Source organism: Macaca mulatta, chromosome 2, assembly GCF_049350105.2.
Source record: "Macaca mulatta isolate MMU2019108-1 chromosome 2, T2T-MMU8v2.0, whole genome shotgun sequence".
Lineage (NCBI taxonomy): Eukaryota > Metazoa > Chordata > Mammalia > Primates > Cercopithecidae > Macaca > Macaca mulatta.
Window position 1 is genome coordinate 124,760,168 of NC_133407.1, and position 26,398 is coordinate 124,786,565.

General features: G+C 38.9%; 1 protein-coding gene across 18 annotated transcripts in view; it reads right to left on the minus strand.

The window, feature by feature from the left end:
* FHIT (fragile histidine triad diadenosine triphosphatase) overlaps window positions 1–26,398 on the minus strand; it is a 1,490,910-nt gene that overhangs the window by 1,435,020 nt on the left and 29,492 nt on the right. For all 18 annotated transcript variants that reach the window (XM_015130517.3, XM_077990313.1, XM_077990314.1 and 15 more), the window contains one exon: window positions 18,226–18,274. The gene's annotated coding sequence lies outside the window, so the exon portion shown is untranslated. The remainder of the gene's footprint in view (window positions 1–18,225; window positions 18,275–26,398) is intronic.

Genomic DNA, 26,398 nt, shown 5'->3' on the forward strand with positions numbered 1-26,398 from the left:
TGCACATACAAATGGTGTGGCTGACAGTCATTAATAATTCAATGACACCAATTTTTTCTCCAAACACATGAAAACACTCCAGACTACTCTCAGATTCTCAGTTAGCCATGCCATGGCTAGATTTGCAAGGCACTATAAAGTTTCCAAAGTATTTTTCCACCCTGTGATTTCATTTGACATCCACGAGCCTACACTATTTCTTTTTCTTTCTTTCTTTCTTTTTTTTTTTTGAGACGGAGTCTTGCTCTGTTGCCCAGGCTGGAGTGCAGCACTGCAATCTTGGCTCACTGCAGCCTCCACCTCCTGGGTTCAAGCAATTCTCCTGCCTCAGCCTCCTGAGTAGCTGGGACTACAGGCATGTGCCACCACGCCTGGCTAATTTTTGTATTTTTAGTAGAGATGGGGTTTCACCATGTTGGCCAGGATGGTCTTGATCTCCTGCCCTCGTGATCCGCCCACCTCAGCCTCCCAAAGTGCTGGGATTACAGGTGTGAGCCACCACGCCCAGCCAAGCCTACATTATTTCTTAAATTTAAACACAAAAAGATCAATCATTCCAAATTTCACAAACAATGTTGAGCAAAATATGCCACACACAAAGAAGCTCATACCATATGTTTCTATTTATTATATAAAATTAGTCCAGGCTCACATCTGTAATCCCAACACTTTGGTGGCTAAGGTGAGAGGACTGCTTGAGGACAGGGATTCAAGACCAGCCTGGGCAACATAATGAGACTCTGTCTCTTATAAAAAACAAAATTAACCAGGTGTGGTGGTGCATACCTGTGGCCCTAGCTACTTAGGAGGCTAAGACGGGAGGATCACCTGAGCCCAGAAAGTCAAGGCCGCTGTGAGCTATAATTGTGCCACTGCACTCCAGTCTGGGTGACAGAGCAAGACCCTATCTAAAAAAAAAAAAAAAGACACACACACAAATTCAAAAACATGGTAAAACCAATCTCAGATGAGTCAAGATAGTGACAGCTTCAGTGGAAGCAAGCATGGTAGTGAGTGGAAGATGGCATGAGAGGGTCATGTTCTACCTCTTATTCTAGATGCTGGTTCCTTACGCATGATGACTTTGGGAAAATTCATCAAGATGTACAACTTGGATTTACAAGTATACAAATCCTATAGCATGTTATGCTTCTACAGAAAATTGACAAAAACAACCATTCTCTCCCTTTCACAGTTTGCTAACTAGACCAAGAAGAAGATACACTGAGAAAGAGGGTGGGCAGTCTGAAAACACTGAGAAGCTTGACTTTGCAAATTACTGAGCCACTGACAGTCTTGTTAAAACCTCTTAGCGTGCCCTTCCCTCACGGTATCAATTTATATAGCAATTCACTATATTAATTCCTGTAATGAAATTGTGAGGAGATCTGTAGTCAATCATAATTGTGCCCTGCAAATTCCAGAAAATGTTTGCTGGGATGTAAGCCTCTGATGGCTGGCTCAGCAAGTGATTTAGAGCGATGTGGTGAACTTTCATAATAACAGCTCATTAACAATTGCGTTTAAAATGTAAACACTTGATACGTTTTTAGAAACACCAGTACTGATTAGGTTTATTTCACTTTACAGGAAGTCAGAAGATAATATGCTAAATAGATTTTCCTTTTTTCCCTCTCAACAATATATTCAATAATAGTAGGTTAGACCTAGTTTTGTTTTCAGTTTCCATAAATGAGAAATGTGAAGACCATGGGGGTTCCAACTCAGTTCCTCTTCTCCAGTTCCGCGTTTAGGGAGCACAGACTTGAAATGCATTTTGCGCGTCTTCCAAGACTAAATTCTGAGGTTATGTTTGTGCAGTTGTCTGAATAAAACTGATGCTACTTCAAAAAATAAGTTGATTCGGTCACAGAAAAGTACCAAGCAAAGTATTAATTGATTTAATTGCCCTGCTTTTATTTAAAGCTAGATAAGAACTATGGGGGAGGGACCTTATCAAGGATGTTAACAGCTATATATATATGCCCAGCACCTAGCCAAATTATAGAAAGAGCATGGGAACTGCTTAACGATTTGCTTTACCAGTCAATCTTGATGTGGAGTGGGGGACAGTTAATGATAGTTATCATTTTAGGCCTGAGTTCCTTTAAATTATCAATTTAATATTTTTATTAAATATATGCATTTCAAGTACATTTATCTCCATTGTTTTTTCCACTAAAAAATAAAGACAAGGAATTTAAATGTTTGGATTATTTTCCCTCACTCATACCAAATACAAGGAAAGTAAACATTCTGAAGTTAAAGTAATATTCTTAGCTTGACAAATCATATACTGGGGACATAGAAACCTAAATTATCTGAAGGCAATTAATTGTTCTTTGTCAATGGAAAGAAGAATTTAGCTCCCAAACTGGATAAAATCCCAGCCAAGTAATGATCAATAATGGCAAAAATAGTAACATTATTTTTTTCCTGTCTCTTGAATATCAACAGTTAAGAGGCTATAGCAAATAAATATACAAATATATACTGTGAAAACATCAATATTTGCATCTACAAGAAGGATGAAAAATTAACTTTGTGTAGTAATACTTCTCCACTGTATTTAGGAAAAGACAATACAAAAGACCTTTAAGAATGGGTGTTCCTTCTGATACTTGAAGGAAGCACACAAACAAATATATTGTGGAACTGGTGGGGAAAAGAACAATCATCCCAAATCACAGGGCTGAAGGGAGCCCAGGATGTCACCTGGCCTGTTATGTCCAGATTACCAACAAGTTTCATTTAATTCCAGCATCACAGGCTGCTCTTATATTCCCTGGGTTCCCTCTCCTGGCTCTGCCTAAAGACAGACCCAAAGACCAAAAAAATCTACCACGTAGTCCAAGTCGTCTAATGCTAGCAAGCCCCTGAATCTTGCCACATAGGGCCAACTTATAATTGCAGTAATGTGTCTCTTTCCTAGCCTAATTACTATTCTCAGAGAAAAATCTCTCTTTGTTTTGACAATTTTTCCTATCCCTTAGAAAAAATGGTTCAGGAATAGATTCCAGTACTATTTTTCATACATGAAATAAATATTCTATTTATTCTATTACATTTCTGTTATATAAGTGTGTGGTTAGATGGTTGTTATTATTCTTTCTGGCTGCTGGAGATACCAAGTCTGGTTTATATCCTCTAACCAGCATTAGTCCATGGCCATATAAGCATTTAATGAGAAAGGATCCTGGGGCTACATGCTTCATAGTCATGTGAAATTGGATACTCTGAAGGGGAAATCACTTTCTCTGAAGTGTAACCATTAACTGAAAGAGAAAGCCTGATGTGGCGTGAGTCATGGGTAACATGGGTGAATCACAGTCCTGATGGGCAGGTGGCCATCTCTGAAGAGGATTTCAGAGGTGCTCTCCCCACCTTGATCAATTAAATTCTCTTCTTAAGAGACAAAACATTGTATTCCACAGTTAAAGTATGAAATGCATACATAACTGGATAAAATGACACAATTGTTCCAAAAGTTCAGTTATTTACATACTCCTTTCATGATTTGTATAATATCTATGAGCCAATGTTCTATATTAATACAACATTTCTCTTTAAATCAACTCAATTTTGCCAGTCTAAATTGACTTTTTGAAGAAGGCAATTTTATATCCCCACTGTAAATATCCAATGTCACTGGTATATATATTGTACACAGCCAATATCACTTGCCATAAATAGAAAGAAACTGAAAAGATTTCATGTGACTATCCAAAAATGTATTCATTCATCTCATCTCACGTACCACATGGAATACTGTAACAAACTGGTTTAAATTAATACTAGAGAGTAAATGAATGACAGAATTCTCAACACCAAAAGAGGTAGGCAAGGCCCTGAGAACCTGAAGCAGCATGTATTCAGGATGGGGGTAAGGGGGGTGGGGTTGGATGTCACAAGCTATGAGAAGCGAGGGTACAAAAGAGCAGACAGTAGCCCACTTCATGATTATTTATATCTGGGGCTGTCCCTGAATATGTCATAGAGGAAGTCCTCTGTACTGTTTGATTTGAAGGCCCTTCTACTTCTACGCACCATCTCTTTTAGACATCCACATCTGAGCTCACAAATTATCCATCACAAAGAAATCACAAGCTGTTAATAGGTCTCTTCATTGTAGCTGACAGTGCAAACCAAATGCCAGTCCCTGTGCTGAGATACAGATATCTGGAATACTAACTGGGATTCCCAATGTGGGGAGACACAGTACCTAGAGGTCACTCCAAGGACTCCTGGAACATGCTCCTGAATTCTGTTGCTTCTTGCCATATTTGCCACATAGTGCTGTTATGCTCTAGCTCTCTCTGGGTATCCTTCTCTCCAATCAGATTCTCAATTCTCTCATCATCTTTCTACTGCTCTTAACACCTGGCTCTCAGCAAAACAAGTGCCCAATTTACAGAAAAAGTGAGTAAGTGAATCTGAATGCATCAACCACAAGTGAATGAATGAATGAATGAATGAATGAATGAAAACAGATCAGCTTTGCAGAAAGAAGCACCTGCTTGCCTAAGGTATGTCCCCAAATTATCCCAACCTCATCTAAAGTTACCAAGGAACACAGCACAAATCCATTAGCATCCTGCTGCCTTTTCAGAGAAATGACAGGTTCTTCTCCCCTTGCCTGGTCAAAAGATTTGTTGCACTCTGTGTCTTAAAATGCCTCCTTGTTACAAACTGTGCAATCTTGGTCAACTTACCTAACGTCTCTGAACATCTGTTCCCTTACTCGTTAAATACTGAAGAACAACATCTGCCCCATGAGTTGTGATAAAGATTAAATGAGAGATTTAAAGAAAAGTGACTATAGTGTATCAAAAGCCAAAAGCCAGCTACATTTTTGGACCAGATCACAATGCCATGATAAATACCAGTGGAATAGTGGTCCACAGTGGCACATCACATGCTTTCATTCTGCTGGCCTCATAACTTCCCTGTTTGCCAGTATCAGGGTTTTTCATGTTTACAAAGAAAATGGAGCAGGTTAGCAGGTCTCAGTGGCATTAATGGGCAAAGCATCGTGGGCAACTGTTGGTCATAAATGCACCATTTCAAATGTATCCTGGGTTGATGATGACCACAATTCACTCCCATTTTGAAGGGCCCTCCATTTTTACTTCTTTCTCAGTCTGAATCTCCTATACTTGTAATACTGGCAGAGCTTCCCTCATTTCTAAATCAGAAAGATGAGCACCTGCAGCCACAGGAAGGGAAATCCGGGACCTGATGCCTATAATATCTTTCAGACAGAGAATATTCCCCCAGTGCCTCTACCCAGGAGATGGTAAACTACTCTGACATCTCAGCTGTTGCCCCTCCAAGCAGATTCACACACCTCTCGGCTAACACCCCCTTTGGGCAGTCATCTACTCATGTTTACAGTTATTCATTATGACTGGCTATACACACACAGTGCCTTTGGTGTCAAACTGAATGGCCCCTTAGACCCCCATTCCAAGACAGCTGGAAGATACAGACATACATTAAATAAGACACAGGCAGGAAAACTGCATTGACTTCCTTGAGATGGGGAGGCTGAAGCCAACCAAAGCTGACCTGCTAGAGAGTCCTCCAGAGCTCCAGTGAGGGATGACTCACAGCAAGGAGCATGGGATCAAAACTTTGAGGTGCTTCAGGGTCAGAAAGTTTTCCACAACAGCTTCTGTGGATGTCTGTGAACAAATATGCCAGCAAGGAAAAAGATCAACTATTTTGCAGGTGAATCGTCTTGAACCAGAAGGGCCAGCATGCATTCTAAGTGCCAGGGCAAGTTCCCAACCCTCTGAGCTAGTGCACATCTACTGTGATTCCACCCATCTCTCCGTGGAATAATCCATCCAATAACACACAAGTGGAGAAGTGCCCTTTTCCATCTACGATCATCTAAATGTAGAGTCATGGGAGAAGGTGAGAGGCAGTGACCTCAAGAGGTGGCCTCTAGACCACAGAATCCACTTTAATGAACACCCTGTGTTTAAACAAGGGATTTCACATTTCCTCAAAAGGCAGTTAGACACATTCACATAATTGGGAGTGAATCTAAGAACTCTAGAAAGAACAGCACATTTCCCCACTGACACAGCTGTATTGAAAAATCAACCTGTGGCTCTAAGGGAAATGAGAAAACACAACTGGTGATTCCTAGCTTGGCATCCAATCTTCATTTTTGTGATCCCTCAATTCTCAGTTCAAGTATAAATAGACTTTTTTCCCCCCTGAAGTAGGAAAAGGATTAAGTAGGCAGGACATTTTCTAAGTTCTGTGTAGCATATGTTCATAAGCTTTCCTTTTGTAGCATTTATGGATTCATTCTGGATAGGGTTAAGCTGGAGCAAAGCAATTTGGCATGCTTGCAATTTGCTTTATCGGGAGAAGCAAGCACAGACTGCAGAGGCCACCTCAACCTGAGCAGCAAAGAAGCTTCCCAGAACCCTGAGGGAGACATTGATTATTTTCCTTACAGGGATGCTCAAGCTGAGCCATCCTCCTTGCAGAATAGTCAATGAGCTTCATTCAAATTATCCTCAGGAAAGCAGTGGCCAAACAGACACAAGTGATCATTATCATACGAACTTAATTTCTGACCAAATTCCACAATCACACTGCTCTTCCTGAAGTCAGTCAGGCAGTATCTATACTGCTACACAAACCTCAGGGTCAGCATTCCAATCCATTCCAGCCTCAGGATCCCATTCAGCAGCAGAGGTGCTTTCCAAATCTGTACATTCACTTCGGTACCTTCTATCCACATGACAGAATACAGTGCAGCAGGAGATGAGGATGCAGTAGGAGAATTCTTAATGCTCACAATATAAAGTTGAATGGAGAAAGCAGTATGTGCCATTTTCTTAAAAAACATGCCTACATAAAGAACTAACTGGGAAAAACGCACCCAGAAATGTCACATGGAGTCATCTCTGGGCAGTAGGATTATAAGCAATTTCTATTTTCTTCTCTTTCTCTGAACTGATTTCCAAATATTCTAAAATGCAAATGCATTACTTTTATAATAGGAATACAGTAATTCTAAAGTGATTTAAATATATAGACTGTGATTCTCAAAATGCAGGAGTTAAAGAAAAACATAAAGACATAGACTGAACCTTATAAAAAAGATGTTTATCCACAAAACAAAGAAGCATTTTCATTAAAACAATATAATTAACCTGCACCATTAGGAAAGAACTACATCATATTTCACATTCAGTTTTGTTATTATCACCATCACTACTTCTTAAGCATCTGCTATACACAATGCCCTGTAGTGGGTATAAGTACTCAACTAAATAAACCAGGTGGTAACTAAGTTATTTACATCACTGGGACTCTTCCAGTGTTATTAAAGTTGAAGAACTTGAAAGGCAGCATTTATTAATAACAGGGACACTAATCCTGCCCTGTACTCCACTTACCCAGAGTCTCTCCCAGTCCTGCCAAGTAAGATAAAGTAGAATTAAGATGGCAGCTAACCAGGTAGACCTTGTGCCCTGGGCCACAGGTGACACCGGCAAGGGTGGACACCTGAACTACATCCAACCACTCAGATTCTTTCTGAGTGGAATACAGGAAGGAGGAATACAGGAATACAGTTAGTCTCTATCACCCACTTGAATGAGGCACAGGGAGTTGCATGGTGGCCATAGCTGGCTGGATATGCAAAGAAGCCAGTCTGCAGAGAGAAGAGGTGAGAGGCTATGAGGCTCCTGAGACAGTCCACTGCTCTTCAGGATGGAGATGCTGAGAGATTATGTTTCTCCATTTACCCATTCCACTGTGGTTAGTTTTTGAGGGTCAACCATTTCCCGGGCTAAGGCTTCAGGAAGCTCACCGTCTAACCTTTTGTCAAATGAGTAAGCTATCCTGTGGCCTTGTAGAAGCCTCATCTTTCATCGTTTTTGTCACTGTTTTGTATTGTTTCTTGAAAACAAATTATCCCTAAGACAGAGTTGCAAGGTTCAGAACTCTGAACTCTCTTCCCCCACTCATTACAAGCTGAATCCCTCCTCTTGTCCTTCTTTCAGATCTTAACTTAAATGTCATTAACTCTGACCACTCCAAATGAGGAGGCCTGCTACATTTTGCCTCTTGATGTTTCCTAAATAAGATTTACATAACTTTTAACTGTATATGCTTTGTTGGTTTACTAGTTGTGATCTGTCTCCTCCCCTAGGGCATAAAATCATCTGCCCAGCCCATGTTCCTTGTACCTCACACAGCACATTCCTAGCGTATTACAGGAGATCGATAGTATTGAATGCATCAGTCAGTCATGTAGGTGAGTGCATATTCATTCATTCAATATACAAATAATCATTGAGCACTTAAAATCTGCAAGGCTTAGTCCTTTCCTGATAAGAAACTAAGGAACTAATGATTCAAAAAGGAGATTAGGTGCATATGCAAAGACAAGGACATTGACACAGCAGATGCTGCTGAGGGCCTGTCAACCAGAAATTTCCCTTTCACTTTACAGGTAAAGCCTGTGCTGGTTAATTTTGTATGTCAACTCAACTGGGCGATGGGGTGCCCAAATTAAATATTACTTCTGGATGTGTCTGTGTGGGTGTCTCTGGGTGAGATTAGCATTTAAACAAAAGGCCATCATCCAGTCTGTTGAACAGAAGAAAAGGAGGAGAAAGGAGAAATTTGCCCTGTTTCTGTTTCACTGTGTGAGCTGGGATACCTGATCTCATCTTCGCCTGCCCTCAGACTGGGATTATGCCATTGGCTCCATTGGTTCTCAGGTCTTAGGACTTGGACTGAATTACACCACCAGCTTTCCTGGGTCTCCAGCTTGCAGATAGCACATCATGGAACTTCTCAGCTTCCAGAATCACATAAGCCAAGACCTCACAATAAGTAAATAAACCAATAAATAACCTTTTGTTTCTGTTTCTCTGAAGAATCCTGACTAGCATAAGCCCCAATTTTATTAGGGTGGCCTCCCTCTACAAAGCTATGTACTCAAGGGCAGGTGAGATTATCCCAGAAAAGAAATAAAACCTGATTAGTTTAAAGCAGGGAAAGGGTAACAGCTGCTTTGATATCCCTTTAGCCCCGAGGGCAGCTGGGCAGACCCAGAGCAGCCAGAGACCCCACATCCATGCCCTATACACACACATCAGCCACCCCAGCTGTGAGCAGCCTCTTCTGATTGCTTAACATGCTGGCCAAATTGTATTTTCCATGTGCGCCATGACAAGAACAAAGTCGGGAAGCACCAATCTAAGCCACCAGGGATGAGTCCCATTCTGCGTGCCAGTGTCTGATTTAGGAAGGAGCATGGGACTGCAATCAACTAAATGAGACTTAAGGGGAAGCCTGCTGGGGGCTGACAGGAACGGTTCCTTGCTTTTAAAAAGGGACATATAAAACATATATTTTATTTTGCCAGTGGATGTTGCCATGTCTGCCTGTGGCTCCCAAAAAGGAAGCAGCCATCTTAGAACTATGAAGGCAGCCAGTCTAAGAACAAAGTCAACACACTGAAGATGGCAGAGGAAAAAGAGCAAGAAATAGGCACTTTGGTAACACTGTTGAGCCACTGAATTAACAAAACCTGAAACTGCACCCCCTCCCAGGAGGTCTTATTCCCTGAGATAATTCATTTTTCTTATTCTGATGGGTTTTTATTTGGTGGATTTTCTAACTTGGTAGAGCAATTCACAAAATAATTGACAGTACTTAGCAATCTGTCAACAGCTGAGTGCTCAAAATCCTCTCCCTGCTACACAGTCACAACCATCAAAGGCACCCCGGTGGGTCCCCAGTTGCTTGGCACTAGGGAAAAGTGGATTGCAGTTAGATTCCAGACATTTGGAGCCAGGATTCTATAATGCCTTCCCATCAATCATGACATCCATGGGACTCAGCAGGTAGACTTGCAGAGGGCAGGGAGCTTTTTTCTTTTAATTCCCCTATTGTTTGAACCATTTCAAGTTGACTTTTTGATTATTTGCAGCCAAAGGCATCTTCAGTGATAAATCCATCTTCACATAATTAGCAGCAAATTTATGTGGCCTCCTTCGAGCAAAGACTCAGGAGAAAATGATGCAGAGATTCATAATTCCACCCACATTCCCCCAAATCTTTAGATGATGGGTCTTCAGTGAATTCTCCCTACAAAAAAAGACAACTGAGATGCCAGAAAAAGGATTAATCATGTGATCATCTGACACTTATCATGGGAGTCATAAAGTACCACACGAATGGTGAGGCATCACCTTGTCTCAGTGTTAAATTAGGTGCAGCATAATTTTAAAATATCAATTTGTACTTTTTGTTATCCCTCCTGTGTATAATTGTTCCCTTTTGCATCTCAAAAACTTCAAGACTTTGCCTTCTTCCCTTTGTCTCCGGGGCATATTCAAACACAAAAGATACTAAAAGGCAAACCCCAATCCCCTATATCTAGTCCCCATTAAAGATTTTTCTTTTTCAAAAAAGCCTAAATTCATTGAAGGGAATGTGTTAGATACTAGCAGGAAGGTCTGAAATAAGACAATTTAGGTTGTTTTGTTTTGCTTAAAAGTGTTGTTCTCTGATCTTGTTTAGATGGGCAGTTGGAGTACAGTAAGGATTGGGCTTTCCTGATATTGAAGAGAAGTTGAATCAGTTCCTTAAAGTAGTGGAATCTGGCACCCTGCTTCCTGGCAGAACTCTAGACAGGTGACAGGACTTTTGATAGGGATAGTGATGGGATACTGGGAAAATGACTACTGGGGCCTTGAAGTCACAGTGAAGGTCCCAGTCTTCTTTGCACAGATACAACAGGGCTACCCAGCTCTGCACAGACAAGAAGCCTCTGATGGTGACCAGTGTGGACTAAAGGTCAGAGGGCCTTTTTAAAAATGCTTTGTGTTGTAACAGACCTGCAGCATTTTTGCATCAATGACCTTAAGTGAGTAGACACTCCAAATACCACTTAGAACGTCTCAACATTTAGAGAAAAAAAAGTAACCAATTACGAATGTATGCATGCTTGCAATTCATGCAGCATTCAAAACAATTTTTCAGAATGAAATCTTTAAATCAGAATGCACACTCAGTTTGTATTTTTAGTTGATTTGACACATCATGAGCAACCAAAGGATTCCACAATACCAGGCCAAGTTCCCACTGTAGGGGTGGAAAGGTGTGATACCTTTCCTCACCTCTCATAAGAGTCATAGTCGACACTCCTATAACAAAAGACAGGTCAGCAAGAGAAAAGCATAACAAATGTATTTAATCAAAGTTTTATGTGGCACAGCAGCCTTCAGAAATGAAGACCCAAAGACTCAAGGAAAATGGTTTTTATGCTTAGGTTCAGTGAATAATGCACAGCCACGTGGTAGAACAAAAGGGGTGTGTTCTACTGGAAACAGAAAATAGATTGGCGGTGGTGTGGGTGGTGGTGGGGACCAGCAAGTCCTGACTGTTCAGATTCTTCTTGGCCTCTCTATGCAACATTCCTTCTCCCAAGTATGGAGCAGGGCCCCTATGGAATGAGGATCTTCAAGAGAGAAGGAGGAGAGTGACTTTTCTAGGTTTCACGGCTTGCTGTGGGGAAGAGACGTTCTAGTTTCTATGACCCACCTTAGGGAAGAGGAATTCTGGTTTATATGACTTGCTTACGGGGTGGAAGAGAAGTAGGAAACAGGATGATGGCAGACTGCCAGAAAGACCTTGGTTCTGAGGGCTTTCCAATGTATTTCCTTCAGTTTAAAGTACTCAGCATGCTAAGGTACCATACTTTGGAGGATTGGGTTCTAACACCACTAATTTTTTAATATTTTCCTTCCTGCAAATCCTGCCACCTTAAAAAAAGGAAAACTAACTGTACAACAGATAGTTCTGTAGCTAATGAGCATTATTAAATATTTTCAAAACATTCCAATAAAAGGCAATACCAAACTGCTTTTAATACTTTCTAAATAATGCCACACTCATTTATGAAGAATTGCTGTATTTCCCTCAATGTTCTGGGCATTAATGAAGATTGAATAGAAATAAAAGAATTGCCTTATATGTATGGCACTTTAAAGAGTTGAGATTCCCAAATAATACACAAGCATTTTCAAATCACATGTGGGATGTAAAGTGAAAATGTTCTTGAAGGAAATATCCTCTAATAATACTTACCTACTTCAGAGGGTGATGGGAAGCTCTATTAACACCAAAGGAACACTTTTAGATCTTCAAATAAAAGCACTATACAAATGCAAAGTATTATTATTATAGTTCTGAAATAATTTCACACCTAGGGATGAGAAAACCCCAGGCCAAATTTTATTGCTTCTCTCATGCGTGATAAACAAGAAATACCATAAGCAAGGGGCGAGGGGGGTGGTTAGTAGGGGGTGTGATAGTGGGGAAGTGGAAATCAAACAGAACAAAGACTTCAAAGTTTCTCTTTCACTATGACTTTGTATTTCCCCAGATGTCATTTCAGGAACTCTCAGGGAAAAAAGAAAAAAAAAAAAAAAAAGTCCCTTAAAGGTCAGAGTTAAGTACAGGCACAAAGTTCTCATTGCTTTTGTATCAGATAAAGCAACAACCGGCTAAGCTGAAAAAAATAAGCTTGTCTACTTCTGTGGGGCACAATTTCTCCCAAAGCATTTGCCAAACTTAAAAAATGGCCAGATGAATTATTACTGAATCACCCACTAGTGTGATGATCTCACCTATGAAGTCAAATGTAGCTGCTTTAACAAACACCAGGATTTCTAGTCAGTTACTGAGAGCACTGAGCAAGACAGTCATTTGTTACTGCTGATGGTAGTGGTGGTGATGATGATGAAGATAATAATGATGTTGATGATCATGATTGTGATGATGGTAATTACAGTAATGATAGGATATGAAACAGAAGTTCTCAAACCTGCTGATCAATGGAATCACCCGTAGAGCTTTTTACAATACAGATTCTTGGTTCTCCATCCCAGCCCCACTGATTTTGAATCTCTGAAGATAGAACTCAGGAATTTTTTTTAAAGTAGCCATCAGGATAACTGAAGTGACAGTATCTGTAAGTAATATAATGATTAAGAAGGCAGGCTCTGTGAACAGACTGGCTGGTTGGTGTGTTCTCCCAGTTCTAACACTTATTAGCTATGTGACCTTGGAAAAAATACTTAGCCTTAAGTCTCAATTTCCACATCTATAAAATGGAAATACTAATATGACCCACCTACAAAATTGACATGCTATTACTACCTACCTTATAAGGTAGATGCCTAAAGTAGGCAAATTTTTTAAAAGCACATATTAATTCCAAGAAAGACAAAAAAATTTATATTAAAGAAAACATAACAAATACCATTTGGCTTAGCAGTAGAAAAAAACTACATAATCATGATAATGTAAATATTAACTGTTGATTTAAATAAAAATTATAATATAACTATGTCAGGAGGCTGTGGGGATCAGAAGTGGTGGGAGTGGAAAGGATCAGAGAGCTATTGCTAAAATTGATAAATTAGGAAAAAATAATATAAGTACATTATTTAGAAAGAGAGGGGTAAACACCAGAAATATCAGAGTAGAAAGTTGCTAATTCTGGGGAAGCAATCCAGAGAGAGGTAGAAAGATGGCATAGATGTTGCAGTTTTTAAATATTTGCTTCTTAATGCTGTTTTATGTAAACAATTTAGATACATTGCTTTGATAAAAATAAAAATAAAAGGTAAAAGGTAATTCATAATGCATATAAGTACAATATGGTATTTCTTCATATACTGGGGTTAATATAAAGCTTTTCAATTTACCAAAACTTGCTTTAAAAAAAATGATATAATATCTCCAACTATGCCACTAAAATGTCCATTTCTTAAAAGTATACGATAAAGACTTACTTTTTCCCTGGCACACTCTAAATCCTAAAAATATATTTGTTGAATTCAGCTGAGGATGGTGGAAAAATATATAAAGAAAAAATTCCTTTGTACAATCAAGGTCGCAGCAAGAAGGAGATGACATCTTTACCTGGGGTGAAGGTAGGGTTAAGGGAAGGCCACTAAGGGATGGTCTAGTGTGCTGGAGTTAGCAAAAATTCCATTAACACTCCAGACTCAAAGGGGCAAAGGGAAGAAGCAGTTACCAGACAGTGGAAAGAGCTGTATCTGCAGAAGAGAGATCCCCAACAGGAACCGTGGCCTTCCTTAGAGGGATACAGTCATTGCCAACCCACAGTGCTGCAGGGAAGAAAGTAGGGAAGAATATTTCAGCCTCGTGCTCCCAGGTCTTCATCCAGTTCCTTCCCCTAGCTAATACAAGAGAAAGCCAGTCAACAAGGGAGCCCAGGAAATGCCTGCGATAGAGGTTAGGCCCTTGGTGCAGAGCTGTTTAGAAGAGAGAGGAGCTGGAAGCACAAATGAATACCCAGCACAGGCACTATACAGGGTGGTGGTGGTGGTTGTTGTTGTTGTTGTTGTCATCGTTGTTAATTTGTCTCTTTTTCCTACTCAGCCTCCTAAAACAAGCCCCTCAAATTTTCATCTGTTTAAGAAATATTCATGGCATGATAGCAATATGCTGATGTTATGCATTTGTTAAAATTTACTAAGCACTTTCATATATATTGTCTTTATGTGATCCTCAAAACAGCCCTGCGCAATAAATAGGGCAAATCCTCATTTTACAGGTGAGGAACTTGAGATCTTTTCTTTTTTTTTTTTTTGAGACAGAGTCTAGCTCTGTTGCCCAGGCTGGAGTGCAGTGGCCGGATCTCAGCTCACTGCAAGCTCCGCCTCCCGGGTTCACGCCATTCTCCTGCCTCAGCCTCCCGAGTAGCTGGGACTACAGGCGCCCACCACCTCGCCCGGCTAGTTTTTTGTATTTTTTAGTGGAGACAGGGTTTCACCGTGTTAGCCAGGATGGTCTTGATCTTGTGACTTCGTGATCCGCCTGTCTCGGCCTCCCAAAGTGCTGGGATTGGAACCTGAGATCTTAAAGAAAACTGGGAATCTTGCAGAGAGTCACAAAGCTAGCAAATGGCAGAGTCAAAACTAGAAGGAATGTTTCCTAATACCCCAGCTAAGGCTCTTCCCACCATATAATACTGTCATGCTATTTATTCACAGTAGGAGTGCAACATTGATATCCTTGTTAAAAAAAAAAAAATTAACTAGTTTTGTTCTGGGCACTGCACAGAGCACAGAAGTAGTCAACAAATAAGACACAAGGGGAAATAGAGAAAACTTTCCCATTCCATTCTCATTCTCCATTCCACAAGCAATGCCAGAACGGGAAGTAATTGAGTTTTCAATCACATTTTACACATCATTGAAAAGAAGGTGTTCAGTAGGGTAAGAACAGTATTCAAAGGAGAAATAAAAATTCAGGGAAAAGTAGAAAAGTGTTTAAAGAATATACCTGTTGTGTTTGGGGTTGCTGGGGGTAAACAGAAGAAAATCTCAGTCCCTTCACAATCCCCATGACACAAAGAGACCAGGGCCCCAGAAATTGGGAGGGATGACTTCGCTGCTTCTCTTCTCATTTCCAGCTCTTCCCCCACATACATATACATTCTTTGAGAGCTAAGAGAAGCAGCCAAGAGTGACTTCCCTGTACCAAACACAGGAGTACTGGGAAGTTCAGCAAAATAACCCGTTTTTGAGATTCTAATAAAGAACTCTGTACCTTTTGTAATCTACTGCAAAACACTGAGCTACTTAAACATGATGAAAGAAAGTAATGAGTGGCATTTTAATTGTAAACCTGCAAACATACCATATTTATTCCAAATCTAGCTCACTAATGAATAGACTATACTATCAGTTAGGGTTCTGTAGTTGCAAGCAGCAGAAACCAGTTGGCTAATTTAAGAATTATTGGAAGGATATTGGAGTCTCAGCCAATCCACAGCAGAATGGAAAATAAGGTTTGGAGGTCATGACTAGCCAAAACAGACATGGAGGCAACAGTGGTCTCATAGTACATACTGGCAGATCAGAATGCCCATCTAGGACAAGGGAGAATCCTTTAGCTAAAGAATCAGATTCCAAAGAAGAAGCATTTACTTTGCCAAGCTTGTGGTCATACACCCATCCATAGGCTGGGTGCAGGCCCCTGGGTAGGGACCCTGGTTACAGTTCCACTAGCCTAATTACCTCAAAAAGAAATAAAGGTGCTGTTAGGAAGGAAAAACATATACACAACACACACACACACACACAAAAAGTTGGTTGAGGGGGTTCTCTCTATACTTACCAAGGCTTTCTTTAAAAATTCTTGAAGAAGCTAAACAGCAGTAGATTCCTAATTTCTCAAGACTATTAATTAGTAATTGATGACAACGAAAGAAGGTAGTTTTCCTAATACCTACATACCTAAAGCCTAATAACTTTTTCACTTCCAGAGGCCTCACTTCCTATATTACCTGAAAGTTACCTTTTCACTTGATTCCTAAGGACCAAGCAGAATTTTCCCTTCTTTGGTAACAACATGCTTATTTTAGAAATATTATCCTGAAGCTTCTAAAATGAATAGACTTACAAAAATATATAATGAATAAATTCATAAGGGTGCTGCTGCTGCTGATGATGATGATGATATTAATTAGAGGAGCAGCAGCTCACATCTACTGAGCACTTATCATGGGCCAGGACTTCTTCTAAGCCCTTGGCACAGAATACTTCATTTAATTCTCCACAACTACATGAAGCCAAAAACAGTATTATCCCCACTTCACAGATCAGGAAACTGAGACTCTAAGAGGGTGAGTAAGTTGTCCGCAGTCCAATAGCTAGTAAAAGCCAAATCATGACTAAACCCATGTCTGATTCCAGAGTACCAATTCAACAAAAGAGTTCCATTGAGAGTAGAGAAAATGGACTGTGCCTGTGTGCAAACATCCCCCAAGAGAAAAGGAAACATCATATCTGTGCCAAAAGATTACAAAGTTGTCAAGATGGCTACATCACCACTAAATCCAATTATTTATGAGCATTTATTTCTAAAAGCTATCAAGTATTTCTTTATTCCAAGGTGTGGCTCAACGGTCTAGAGACATGTAGTTATATGGCCGAAAATAAGAATTATCTACTGCTTAAGATAGTATTTTCTTCAATGATGTTCAACCATCATGGCAAAATTCCAAGCCAACCAGTTTTCATGCACTAGAGTTTAGTTGCCCCAAAGCAAATCCTAAGAAAAGAGGATTTTTTTTTTATAACTCATATTTTGATTATCTAAAAGGTGTTTCTCCAATATCCCTGTAAAATTCTTCTTTGCCCTCCAAATAAACATGAAAAATTCAGCCCCAGAAGTAGATTTGTCAAGAAGTAAGAACTTAAAATATAAGGTAAATCAAAATGACTTTTCAACTTTAACTAAAGTGGTCATAGTTATGATTGCTGTAATAAAAATGACAGAAAAAACCCTAAAAGTGTCAAAAACGTAATTTATGATGAAAACAAATGTAAAATTATAGCATATTTCACCCTGGCCACCAAAGACTCTTGATGAAGCTGCAGCCCTATAATTGCCCAGAATGAATTCTTTAAATTAAAATACTTCATGCAGAACAGAAATTAAACAATGAATCAAAGAACAATGCTGTACAGAGGTATGCTTATAAATATACCTAGCAAAGAGGAAACAATTACATTTTTCCATGTAAAAACCAACTTGATTGTAATGTTTCACAAGAGGCCGAGTAGGTACTTTTCCCATTGCTTCAAGCTTGGAAGTTCATTTCCTGTAATTCATTTAGGGCTCAGAGTGACTGGGTGGAATGAAATTAGATACACCAAATTCAGTGGCTCTTTTCTTTCTACAAAACTAGATCTTCCATGCAACTGCACAACTGACTTTTGTAATAAATTTCATCCAACCCAATTGAAATGCCACTCTGCATTTTATTTTAAATGCTTTATTTGGCCAGCTAGTTTTATTTAACTATTGGCCAGAAGTAGTACAAGTGCATTCTTTTTCCATCTAGCATTAATCATAGTAAACTTAGCTCCATTGGAATGTCTTAACTGCTGAGAAGAAAGCAAAAGTCAGCAAGCATACAATCGCATTTGTCTACTCTCAACACATCATTTTATTTCCTCCTGCTCTCTGCTAACTACTGCTCAGCACTTTTGCCTAAGAGGGAGGACAAGCAGGTGGTTAAGGAAGTTGTCCTGTCAGCTATATCTTTAGTCCAAGTGTTTAAATCTCTGAATAAAAGAAAAATCAATGTTGTAAAGGCAATGTTTGTCAAGGCCATGTAATAAATACACTTACCTTTACAGACCGTTCTCAATGGATTTCTCTTCTTTGCTGAGCTTCAAAGCTACAAAGAGATAAAAAATGAAAGACAGAGTTGTCTGTGAGTAAAACAACAAACGTTTTCTCCCCATGTCTCTAAATAGAATTTCCATATGCCATGGTATATGGTGCTAGCCAAATAAACCATTGATAAAACTTGTGCCTCATACCTCCCGCACAAGAGGCCAAAAAAAGACAGTCAGAAACTGAAAATGGTGCACACATCTACCCAGAACTGAAGCACACAAACCTTGGCCAAATCTACAGTCAAATCTTTTGGAGTGTGAACTCCTCAACAGAATGGGAACAGCTTATAAAGTAAAGAGATGAAAATCAAATTAAACACGAGAGTGACATACTCAATCTGACTAAGCATTTTATTTTCTTATTTCTTTTTGTCATCTTTCTTGCATGTTCTATTTCCATTTCTCTGAAAAAGTTTCACTTAGTGATACTTATTCCATTTATATGAGGTGCATGGTCCTTCTAATATAGACCTCACCACTTGTTCCATAAGTATATGTGTGCATGCTTACAGGGACAATCATCCTTTCTGTACGTAGACTGCAGCCTTCTCTCAGAAGAAACTCACAAAACAAAGGAAGCCACAACTTGACATTTCGAATCAAATCTTGTTAACTTCAGCTTTCTGTGATCAAAACATAAATACTATGTACTGACCACACGCAAGTCAATGTGACAAAAGATCTGCAAAACAACAGCAATAACTTACGGTTTCATGAAGCTGGTTCTTTAATCATCCAACCTTACTCATAAGGTGCCTCTGTAGTCACTAGTAATGGGAATATGTCTCTTTCTCTCATTTTTGGCTAGGTCCTAACATCTCTGAAAGGTACAGTAGTTGGGGATAGAAAACTACACCATAGTTTTTCCATGGTTCTTTTTTTTTCCTTCGATATCTTACGGGATTGTTTTAGCTCTTACTGGACTGTTTCCCTCCACATCCCTCTATTCCACCAAAGAATGCATTACCACTGATGCATGACCACCAAAGAACAGGTCAGACTAATGCAGGAGATAAGTCCCTTCTATGGGACAGCATCAGAAATTTCTCCTTCCCCCTGAGTTACACGGATTACAAATGAGTTTAGAAGAAACATAGTTTGGAGAATACTTGATAAAATAGTATAATATTGCATTTGTGAAATCTAAGAGATTAATAATCTGATAACATGGAGATTGAGCTGAATCCCTTTCCACTCCAAACACAGAAATGCTAAACAAATACAATGATGATTTAAAATACATATATGTGTGTGTATTTATACATATGTGCATATATGTATATACATATGTGCCTATATACACACACGTGTATATACATATACACACACATAAATACACACACGCACACACACACATATATAGCCAAGTTCAAAAGAAAGAGAAAAAGCCAATATAAAAATATAATGGATGTAGAGTTTCTAGAATGAACGACATGAGTTCTCTTGAAAAAGTATACCAATATCTCAAAAAGATAAATAAAAGCAAATGCATACTTTAATACATAAGGATGAAACCACAGAACACCAGAGATAAAAATAAAGTCAACCAGAGAGGGAAAAAAAAAAGAGACTTCTGGCAAAAGAACATGTCATCAGCAAAAATAAAAGTAAAGCAACAGGCCAGGCACTGTGGCTCACGCCTGTAATCCCAGCACTTTGGGAGGCCAAGGTGGGCGGATCACCTGAAGTCAGGAGTTTGAGACCCGCGTGGCCAATGTGGTGAAACCTTGTCTCTACTAAAAATACAAAAATTAACTGGACTTGGTGGTGGGCGCCTGTAATCCCAGCTTCTCAGGAGGCTGAGGCAGGAGAATTGCTTGAACCCAGGAGGCAGAGGTTGCAGTGAGCTGAAATTGTACCACTGCACTCCAGCCTGGGCAACAAGAGAGAAATTTTCCTCAAAAAAAAAAAAAAAGAAAAAATTATATGCCCATACTAAACCCATCATTCAAGAATAATAGAGAACAATAGGTAAATAGGAACACTTTTCAAAAAAAAAAAAAAGATTGTTCAGTGCTCACAATAGTTTACTTTTGCCAAAAGAAATACTAAAATAAGATATGCTTGAATAAGCGGGAATTTATCGCAGAAGGAAGGAGTGAGAAACAAGAAGCAATAGTGAACAGAGAAATTAGTAAGCATGATGGTAAATCTAGTAACTTTAACAATAAGTAATGGGTATTGATTAATAATTATTAAGCCCTAGTTGTAAAAAAACAAAACAATTTTTAGGATTTGCCAATAAAGTGAAACTGAGTGGTTTATCACAATCATATGGAATAAAGAAGGGGGTAATAAATTGTTTAGGAGGAGGACAGAAATACTACTTAAGGCATTAAAGATATGCATTAAAACTACTGATTAACTTGTTAAGGATAACCAGCATTTTTTTATCTGTCTATATAACCAAAGAGGCCCTTGCACACGTACTCACAGAGACTTGTAGAATGTTTACAACAGTATTGCCAGGATGGCAAAAAATACAGAAAACAACCCAAACATCTATCAGCAATATGATAAACACATTTTTTATGTATTCTTAGAATGCAATATTATGTAACTTTGAAAAATCAATGAAACAGTTACCCACATCAACATAGCTACCTCTCAAAATATGATGTAAAACAAAACAAGTGAGTCACAGAAAGCTATGCATATTATTCTATTTGTATAACATTCAAAAAGACAAAAATAAATACTGTGTTGTTTTTGAATATAAACTGTAAGTGGTACAAAACAAAATAAAGAAAGGGAAGAAATTTACACAGAATTCCGGCTATCTTTATCTTGAGAGCGGGAGAGGAGATGGAATATGTGAAAGGGATAAGGGGGATTCTAGAATATGGTAATGCTCTGTTTCTTGGCCTAGAAAGAGGCATCTAGACAATCAGTTTATTATTTTCTTTAAACTGTATATGTATACTTGCACAAATTATTTTGCATGTATGCTCTATTTCCGAATTTTAAAACATATAAGAGTAATAACCAAAAGAATAGAAATTTCCAAATCAATAGAGGAAACAACACGGAGTAAAGAAAATACAATCGATTCTCCATACAACATTGAAATGGAAAGGAGAAAGAAGCAAAGGAAAACACGCTGAATAGAAAATACAAAAGAAAATATTTTAACACAGTCCAACTGTGTCAGGAATCAGGGTAAGTACATCTGTTAAAATTTTATCAAAACAAATGTTTTAAAATCTTGCTATGTGTTGTTTATAAGAAACAAATTTAAACATAAGTTTTGAAAAGAAAAGTGTGGATAAGTACACACCAAGGAAATAGGAACCAAAAAAAAGCTGATGGAAATAAGTTATTGTTAGGCATGATTGAAGTTAGCAATAACAGAAGAGAAAGTATTTATATTCATTTTTTATCGACATACAACAAATTGTCCAAAAATTAGATATTTAAAAATAAAAGTACGAATTTATTATCTCTCACGGTTTCTATGGATCAAGAATTCTGGCAGGGTTCAGCAGGATGGCTTTTCTGTATGCTACATAAAGCCTGAGGCTTTAGCTAGGAGACTAGAAAGTCAGGGGCTGGAATCATGTGAAGTCTCATGCCCTCAAATATCTAAGTTAGGAGCTGGGATCATCTGAAGACTCATGCCCTCACATATCTGCCAGTTGTTGCTCAGAGTTAGCTGAGACCACAGCTAGGGCTAGCAGCTGGAATACGTCCATGTGGCCTCTCCATGTGGCTTGAGTCTCCTCACAACATGGTGGCTGAGTTCCAAAGTCGAGTTCGGAGAGAGAGACAAACAGAAGCTGTATTTTTTATGACCTAGGCTCAGAAATCACATAACACCATTTACACTGCACTCCACTAGTCAGGGCAGTCACAAACCCCCACCCAGACTAAAAGAAAGAGAACAACAGCCTTGCCCCCCTCAAAGACGGAGTGTCTGTTACACTGTAAGAAAAGCACAGGATTGGATAAATGTGCTGATGTGACCACCTTTGGAAAATGCAATCTGCCACAACATTCTTTACAAGTACATATGAAACATAAGCAGAAATTAAACATATAGTAGGCCTGAAACTAGTCTCAATGAATATCAAACAACAGATAGTAAAGGTTTCTTACCATAATGCATTAAAGTTGGAAAACAATTATTAAATAGGATTTTTAAAATGTGTTTGAAAATTATAATTTTATGACAGTTTCCCTTTGTGAATTGAGATTAGACAAGGACCTTAACTAAATCCCACTGGATGAAGGTCCACATCTGGAGTCAAAAGAGATCACTAGTTTGGTTGTGGATACATTGAATTTGAAGTGCCTTAGAGACATCTAAAGGAAAATATCCAGGTAAGCAGTTGGGTAGATGAGTCTGTAGCTAAGAGGGGAGGCCTGAGAGTGGTAAGTTATCTGTAAGTAGGAAGCAACTGCAGTTGTGAATATGGATGCAACTGTCCAGGGAGTCAGTATAAGCAGAAAGACAAAAGGCCCTAGGACTGATCTGTAAGCAAGTTCTACATCTAACAGTTGTGTTGAGGAGGATGAATCCTACATAAGAGACAGAACAGTTGCCAGAGAAGTAAAACAAAATCCTCAAGATTCAGAGAAAGGTCAAGTGATATAAATCCTTAAAAAAGCCCAATATGAAGGTCATGAGGAACTCAGCAGGAACTGTTTTGTGGATTGATGGAGGCAGAATTCAGTTTGGAATTGGTTAAGACAGAAGTAGAAGTCATTAAACAAAGACAATGAGTAAAGACAATCCTAGATAAGATTGGCTGCGATTGGGGAGGAAAGAGTGGCAACTAAAGGACAAAGCGCTGGAAGAGGGTTTGTTTGTATAGTTTTTAAACAGAAAAAAAGCTGAGTATGTATCAAGATAATGGAGAAGATCTATTTAAGATGCAGAGTGAGTGTAGAAGAGAAAGCGTAACCAGTGCTGAAGGTTCCTGAGAAGGTTGAAGGGGACAGGTGGTAGGACTGGTTTTAAACAGGCCTTTGGTCTCACCATAATCATATAGTGTCTTATGACAGGAATCCATGCTATTGTCTTAATGTACTACTTTCTCGTGTGTTTATGTTTTCTCACCCTAATTAGAATCTAAGCTCTCTAAAATGTATGGCCTTTATTGTTCAAACCAACCCCACCTTACTCACACATTGAAAGCCCCAGATTCTATCCCGGCACCCAACAGTCATTCAATAAACAGTCATGTGTCACTTAGTAATGGGAGTATATTCTGAGAAATGCACCCATAGGTGATTTTGTCATTGCACAAACATCACTGCATGTACTTACACAAACCTAGAAATTATAGCCCACTATACACTTATCCTATATGGTATAGCCTATTGTTCCTAGGTTACAGACCTGTAAAGCATGTTACTGTTCCAAATGCTGTAAGTAATTGTAACACAATGGTAAGTATTTGTTTATCTAAACATCTAAACATAGAAAAGTTACGGTAAATACAATATTATGGAACCATGGTCCTATATGCAGTCCATCATTGACTGAAATGTCATTATGTGGCACACAACCGTACTTGTTGAATAAACTAATGCAAGCAGATTCTGTTGTCTTTGTGTATATCTTTGTGTATATCTTTGTGTAAATGTGTGTGTGTGTATGTGTGTGTGTGTGTGTCCTAGCTATCCAAAATGGGAGCAAGTCAGAACCCAAAAGTTCTTGTTCCAGAGTATAGATCTCTAGACAATAGTCAGGAATAGCCACTCAAATTAGCCCTCTCTTTCCCATGTTTTCCTTGACCTAAAAATCCAAGGATCTAAACTACAGACCATGAAAACATTTTCACCTACAGTTACAATGTTATACCACTTCCCACTTTCCTCATGCTTAATTTGTCCATATTTTGTTCTAGAGCAGACAATCTCTGTATCCTTCATTTGACCTCCTGCAAGACATAAATTAAATTTAAATGAATCCAAATAGGTTTGGGCTTCAGTTCTCCTAAAATAAATAAACATGGAAGTAGAGTAGTACAGGCCAATAACACACTGATTTATCTTGCTGGTTTTTCAGAGGATAGCCCTCCAGACAATCTTTATAAACCCCAACCCTCTCAATCCATGATCCAAACCCCAGCTCCCTTAAAAATAGGTCTGAATTTAAACAAATATCTTTCCCAAATATAGAAACCTGCTTTGATGGTGATTCATCTTATCCCAATAGAAACCTTTCTCTGGTGATTCATCTTATCCCAATAGAAACCTTTCTCTGGGTACCATCCAACTGCACCATTCTTAAGGCAACACTGCCTGGAACTGAGGGATTTGCCTCTATTGTTGCATTCTGCAGCCCTCACCTGACTTAACTGCCATGTTAAGGAATTGGTTATTGACCTTTAAGTCTTTAACAATTATTTACACACTTAGGAAAGAGTCTGTGCATTCAGGTACAAGAATGAAGACACTGAATAAATTCAGCCCTCGTTTTCATTTTTATGCTACGTTCAGTGAGCTGTTACTGCAGACAAATTATTGCAGCATTCTTTCAAACGATAGCCAATTTTCAACTAAGAGAAGATTCTTAAACCCCTTTCTAAAACCTTTCCTGCATATCGGTGAAAACCAGGCAGTTGGAAAACACAGCCCTGTTAAACCACCTAATGATAAATTAATATTTTAAACACATGGAATTATTTGAGAATCTGCATAATAATTTAAACCCTCCACATAGCAGCAAAGGCCCCAAAAACCTAACACTTCTCAGATATATTCCTAGAAGTTTTATTTCAATGTTTATGTATGCATTTATTATAGAATATTTTCAGAATTTCTGAAACTCAGATACATTTGAGAGTCCAGGGAGGTGACCAGAATAATTCTTACTTTTGTTATTTACCTGGAGAGCTGATCAATATTGTCAAAATGTATGTGAAAGTCTTTCTATTTGACCATAAGTTCAGCAATAACACGGACCACATCTGTCTTGTCCTATATTAAATCTACATCTTCTAGAACACTGTCTGGCACATATATTCAATAAAATTTCTTTACTAAAGGAGTATTATAAGTTTTCATTATTACTACAAATGGAAATTGATTGCAAATTCTTAAACAAAGGTTAGTTTTGAGTTTTGTTCTTGGTTTTCACTCATTCTCTTAATTTATACTCCATGTTTTCACAAAACAATAAGTTATCTCTCTACTGAAGCCTACCCTTTTATGGCCTGAGACACATACACACAATACGACATGCCCTTGCCACATCTATTCAATGCTGTCATATTTGCCATGCATCAGAAAAATAAATTTACCAAGTAGCAGAAGCTCTGGAAAATCATTAGGTGACATCTGAGGAGCAGAATACCAATCAGCCAATAATTAGCATCTGAAAATTCATAGAGTCACAGACAAATCAAATTCCATGAAATCTCAGGGAGCACAACCCTGGATGGGTTAGTGCCCAGGCAATGGGGAAGCAGTGAATTGTACCACCCCTAGCCAGGACTGGAAGGTGCCATGGCTAGTCTAATCCCGGTGGGAGACATTCTGACAATGTGGCATTTGCACAGGGATGCCCTAACATGGCCCCAGTATGTTTTCTCAAAATGGGATGACATTTTAAGTCAAATAGCTCTGTTCCTAATAGCACAGGTCCTCCCCCAAACTCTAATAGCCTGAATTTGAGAAAAAGAGGTTCATCTTGGGGAGGAACTGAGGTTTTGCAGATGCGATATTAAAACAATCCTTTTATAAGGAAGGCAAAAGCAGATACTCAGTGTTTAACTTCATTCATTACCTTTCCATTGTTACACAGACCTCAGACAGCCTTTGACTTAAAAAATCATTCTCATTTAAGCAAAACTGTTCCTGGAGCATCTACACTGTATACTTTTCAATGAATGCTGAAACCAGCTGTGCTACCAAGAGGCATGAAGAGTGACTGTCAGTACCTCACCAAACCCCTGCTGACTGGAACACGCGAGTCAGTCCAAGGATGCAGGGCCACCACTGTTACTGCTGCCTCCAGCCTAACTAAGGTCACCTTTCCTGCAAGCCTGCCTCATTCTAAAGGAAGAAAACAGAGAGGCTGGAGAATACCAACTCCCCATTTGGTTTCTGCAGTTGCCAACTCTACTTCCGTGTGACTTGGGGAAAGCACCCTTTAGAAGAGTGGGGTCCAACAT